General features: G+C 41.4%; 1 pseudogene; it reads right to left on the reverse strand.

The window, feature by feature from the left end:
- Positions 1 to 993: 993 nt before the first annotated feature.
- LOC118608918 lies at positions 994 to 1,112 on the reverse strand (annotated as a pseudogene).
- Positions 1,113 to 6,067: the final 4,955 nt, after the last annotated feature.

Raw genomic sequence — 6,067 nt, forward strand, 5'->3', positions numbered from 1 at the left:
ATGGAGGGTGGGCCCCTAGATCAACTCGTCAAAGCCTATTTAACCTGTAATGTGGATGGACCAGACCATAGCTGAGTTCTGAGTGCCGGAGGGGTGGGGAGGTCATGCAGGGGAGAGAGCAAAGCAGAAAGGAGTTGCTTCCTCCTAAGCACAGACCAGCTCTCAGAAAGAGAAAAAGAAAAGAAAAAAAGCGTGGAAAGGATTGGATGCAAGTGCTTTTCTCTCCTGGAATCTCTTCTCATCCTGTTTTCTCTTACTTCAGCGTCTGGGTGCCCCTGAGGCACCCGGCCAGGGATGCAGAATACATCTTAGAGTTGCACCCCAAACCCCCTCACCCACAGGAATTCTCATTTTCTCTGTGGGGATTATCTAAGCAAGATTTTAGGAACGAAACTAATAAAAGCCCCACCCCAAACAGGAGGATTAAGAGAGGTTAATAGAAGAAGATTGACATCCAGCAGATCGGGAAAAAGTGACTTTGGACTAGGAATTAACTTCCAGCCTCAGTTTCCTCATCTGCTGATGAGATAGGGGTGAGGCGAGGCATAGTGAGGTGACTTGTGAGGACCTAAACACTTTTCCAGTGGCTGGAAATGACTGTTTGCTATTATTAGGTGATGAAGTCCTCAAAACTTGCCCGGCAGGCATCCCTTACTGTCAAATTACCGAACTTCTCAAATCTGTCAGTTTTGAAAATTATCAACTTCTATTTCTTTAAATATTGCCTTTTCTCTGTCCATCTAGGACTCCAATCTCATGTATTTTTGACACTTATACTGCTTCCCGTATGTTTGTTAAACCTGAAAAGCATTTTTTTTTTCTCCATATGCTGCTTCATTCTGGATATTTTGTACTCATTTTTCTTCCAAGTCACTAAACTTTTCTGCTATGTGTTATCATTGTTTCAACTAACCTATTGAATTCTTAATTTTTATTATTTGTTTTTCTAGAGTTCCATTTGATTCTTTTTTTTTTTTTTTTTTTTTTTTTTAACGCCTATATCGCCTGGTATTCCTACGTGGTCTCCCATTCAAGTACTAACCAGGCTTGACCCTGCTTAGCTTCTGAGATCTGACGAGATCAGGAACGTTCAGGGTGGCATGGCCATAGACTGATTTCTTCTTATAGATTCCAGTTCTCTGGTGAAATTCTCCATCTTTTCTATTATTTTCTTAAACTGTTGATTTTTCCATTTAAAATTCAGCATCTAACTCTAATATCTGCATCACCTTCGTCTCTTTCTAGTTCTTGTTTTCTCTCTTTCTACTCCCTCTTTTTCTTCCATTTGTTGTCATCTCCTGGCATGTCTGATCAATTTTTAATTGAATGTTGGACATTGTGCATGAAAAATCATAGAGACTGAATGATATTATCTTCTTTCAGGGAGGACTTGATTTTCTTCAGGACGAGTATTTGCCGATCACATCGATCTAGTCAAAGCTGGTTACTTATTTCAGGTTTTGTCTTCCAAGTTCTTAAATGAAAGCTTGGGTACTTATCAGCACATGTCCCGTTGGCATACCCTGAACTCCAATTTTTGTCTCTCTCGCACCGTAAGGCTACTGAAGTTAATGCTTAGCTTTTTAACTTCTTAGAGGCAGATTTCTGCTTGGTTTCTCAGTCTCTAGGTGTAATTCATATTGTGATGCACTGCCCAGCTGTCCCTTCATGAAAGACATATTCTCCCAACAGCTGGGAGTCTTGCCAGAGGCAGCCCTGTATTGTCAGCCCTCTTTGAAGATTGTCTCTGCTGAAGAGAACTGCTTCCCCCAAGGTCCATCTTCTTCCAGGGGCAGCCTGGGTCCAATTATTTCTTAACTTGGGGGTACAGAGACCTGTCGCAGTTCTCTAGAACTCCCTGTGGGGTTGGCAGAGGCTGAGCCTACAATACAATCCTGTCTCCTTCCTCTCCCTTCCACAGAGGTTGATTCTAAAACACCCACTAATGAGCCTCTTGCTTACTAATCTCTGCCTGAGGGAACCCAGCTGGGACATTAGACCTATATATGGACAATTTAGAGGTCAGAGCATGCCTCAAGGGGAACTTGTGCGTAGAATATTAGGTACACTTCAATGTGTTTCTTGTGTCTTCAAGATCTTGGCCCCTTTGGGACCCTGGATGCCTTGGTTGCTTTCCAGTGCTTTCCAACAGCTAACCTTTGTATTCTGTCCAGCTTTTATAGTGGTTTTCAGTGGGGGATTCATCTGATATCATCCGCTCCATCACATCTGGAAGCGGATCATGCTGACTGTTTTAATTCTCAGTAGCCAGAGGAGCAGTTGATTGGAGATGCAGGAATGATGAGAGCTTAAGGAGAACGTGACCTGGTTGTCTCTAACTACGTAACACCCAGGAAGGGGAGTACGGAGCACAACCGGATATGTGGCCTGAACTAGAAATACAGATTTTTAAACCTCCCAAGAAAAAGAGAGGGCCTGATAAGTAAAAGGGAAGAATTATTAAAAGACGTCTCAGAGTAAAAGGAAATTTTGACGCTGTAATGACTAAAAAAAAATAGAGAAGCAAATCTAAAAACTAGATTGATATGTAGTATGCTTTTTGATATTATTTCTTGGAATATAAATGGTAAACAAGTCAATAGTTTGGACAACAGCAGCAATGGTAGGACCTAAAGGAGATGCTGATGGGCTGGATGAAGTCTAACAAGGTGGGGTTTAATAGGGACGGTTAATTTACTTGAGTCCTGAGAACCCAACTTCACAGAGGTAGGGTGATAAAAATCATGGTTAATAAATATTTATGTGAAAAACAAGCAAACGACAAACAAAACACCTTCAGCACTTAAGTTTACTTTCGATGCAGTCTAAATCGATAGTATAAACTTGCTATCAAAAAGGACCTTAAATTACGTTAATAGAAATATAATGTCTCAAGTGACAGAGGTGAAGCATTGCTATGATATACTGTGCTGGTAGTCTGACCTTGGACCATAACTACCACCATCTGAGGAAGATATTACCTGACTCAGGTGCATTCAGAGCAGGGCAAGCAGGACGGTGAAGGAAACGAATCACATGAGGTCCTTCTGAAGAACCGGAATGAGAAGTAGGTGTGCTTTGGGGATTGTTTTTGAGTGTACATTTGGCTGTTGCGTTGAGAAAGCAGGCTTCCTTTAAAGATAGTGATGTCCCCCTCACTACTGTGTGTTCGGGAGAAGATGAAAACTGACATCAGTTGGTTAAAAGGTGGAGGACGTAAGAGAATGTTTTGGTTGACCGACATCGCTTAAAAAGTTTGAGCCAATGTTAAAGTTTGGGAGATTTTACATAAAATATCAGATTTCTGGCTTCTATTGAAAACTTGGAACATCTGCCAACACTAAGCCCTCTATTCTTCCTGTCAGCCAATCAGCTGAGCTGGTTTTCTCGTCCCCCTACACCAGGCTGTGTTCTCTAGTTCCCCAAAGTCTGTCCCTCTTGTACGATTCATGCTCTTGATAGGCTGGTTTGACTCCTCTCCATTATCTGTCTGGCTACCGTAAGCACTGGAGTTTGAAACCCCTGTTGTAAAGGAAACTGAACTATCTGTTGAGGGCACAACACCCTCCCTTTGTAATGGGAACTGCTGGCCCAGAGCCCCCACTGCCAAGATGGCTGGGGTTTGTACCATGTTGTCGTCCCTCCTTGGACAGAGCAGTTAAAGTTCACACCTGATCCTGGGGCTGTGAATTCACAGTCTGATAGTGACACATAATTGGGCCTGGCATGGAAAAATATGCTGAACCAATCAAATTTTCTCTCTTGGCTTTAAAAACTAAGAAATAGAGTGTGAACCAGCAGGTTTGCAATGGTTTTGATGCTAGGGGAGGCTAAAAACATCACAAAGGACCACAAACAAGTCGAAAGTGTGAGGCAGTTAAAGGAAGAAGTTCATTTTGATAGGGGCGGGAGGAAGCCTTGATCAGAGAGAGGCAGAGATACCTTAAGAAGAGGTTCAATAGGAACCTTATTAAAGAGAAAGCATGTGGCCTGAGAGAGACAAACCAAGTCACTGCTCTTTAGGGCTGTCTTATTTCCTTAGAGTTTTCCAGCTTCAGACCCGGTTCATGTGTTCTCTTACAATAAACTCCATTTACCTGAGCTAACGTGAGTGTTCTCTTGTCTAGAGAAAGCTAATCAGAGCCACTCTAAGGGCTTTGCTAACCTGAGAGTCTGTGGTTCTATAAATTGAATTTAAAGGTTTACCCCCATTAAATGACTCCCCCCACTTTGGACAGCTAGCAGGTGCATTAGGACTCAATCTCTACAACTACTTTTTTCCCTCTTACTTCTGCAACAAAGGTAGGCATATAATTTAAAAGGCATAAACATGCAAGCATCTTAAGATCTAATTTTATCACATTATCATATTCCCAACAAGGAAAAAAAAAGCCTGTGAGTAAAGATACTTGCTTTCTTACATACATCTGTCAGCCCTAATCAGACAAACCCACTTAAGTGATAGAAAACTATTCAGATGTTGTCATCATTCTTGTGAACCTGAAGAATATTTAACTTGTTGATTAAGTACTTACCATTACAAATGAATGCAAAACTGTCTATCAGTTCTGGTGTGATTATTTTGGAAATGTGAGATTTTAAGTTGTTGTGATAATGAGTGACCTTTGTGACATTTAAGGCTGCCTTCCTGCATCAGCGTTTTTGAGGAGTTGCTATGTGGGCTCCAAGGAGAAGAAAAGAAGGATGTATATTATAACTCTTCATAATGTCATTGATTTGCCTTTGTTAAGCAACTGTTGTTCAAACTAGATGACAAAGAACTTCAGGCCGGTAGCTGCCCCAGGGAAGAGAGCTGAGGAAGTGTAAAGAGAATTTGTTATTGGGGAAAGCTGCCAACTGTGATGGCGTCTCCCTGGCACCAGCCAAACAATCCAAAACCTGTCTCTGAACAGTCACATAGATTGGGGGACACACAGAGACAAAACAGCTGGGTAATTGACTGAACTTTCCACTTTGCAGCCAAGTATTTTGGCGTCATGGAGATTAAGACTTGACTGATCTCACTGGAAAATTGTTCAAGCCTTTGCTATACTCTGTTTTCATAGACACTAGTTTAGCATTCCCAGGGAAAATAATCCACACCTGCTTAGTCATTTCAAAAACAATAGATACAGGGCATTATTATAAATCGGCGAAACAAGCAATCATATCCCCACCCCCTGTGTGTGCTAGAATTTCAGAGATTTCCTTTGCCAGAAAAAGATATGTGAACAATTTCTAATAACAAAGACAAATTAACTTGTGCTCTCTGAAAAACTGTCAGAGAGTACAAGTTTCATTGTTCTTTTAAAATTTATTTTTAAGTTACACAGAGTAAAATACAGTAAGCTTCGCTCTTTGTGGTGTACAGTTTTATAGGTTTTGACAACTGAATGGTATTGAATACCCATCACCACAACCTAAAGGGAAGAAGTCTATCACCTCCAAGTCCCCTTCCCTCCATGGCCACCCTGGAAGCCACTGAACTGTCCTGTCTCTGCAGTTTTGCCTTTTCCAGAACGTTACATAAATGGAATCATACAGTGGATAGCCTTTTTAGTACATTATTTATTTAATTTATTAACTTACTTTTGCTAAAGTTTTCATGGATGTAATGTTCTGTTCAGAGAGAAGAAAAGCAAGAAAACTATTTGGGGCTGAGGGATCTTAGAAGACAAGAACAAGGAAGTGGGACGTTGCCGTGCTCATCCACAGAATTATTTTCTTCTGTGCAAAGAATGTACCTTAAAGGTGGTGAGAATGGGTCACAAAGATTTACTCACACAAACTTAGCCTCTGCATGACATTCGAGGAAGAATTCCTGCATTTAGCTCTTGGCTGTCTTAACCAACACTGAGATCGACCCAGGGCTGGGTAATTAACATGAATAATTAGCTCCTGTTTAGTTATGAGGGTATTCGTGGTGGATGCAGCATCAGGCTTGTGGAGAAAAGTGCAAATTAACTGCGTTGTGCTGCAGAGCGGCCACCTTTATTATGCTTTATCAACACAGCAGCTGGATAAGCCCTCCATTCAGTTTGCTTTCCCTCATTACGATAATTGCCTC

This window comes from Rousettus aegyptiacus, unplaced genomic scaffold (genome assembly GCF_014176215.1).
Source record: "Rousettus aegyptiacus isolate mRouAeg1 unplaced genomic scaffold, mRouAeg1.p scaffold_m13_p_10, whole genome shotgun sequence".
Classification (NCBI taxonomy): domain Eukaryota; kingdom Metazoa; phylum Chordata; class Mammalia; order Chiroptera; family Pteropodidae; genus Rousettus; species Rousettus aegyptiacus.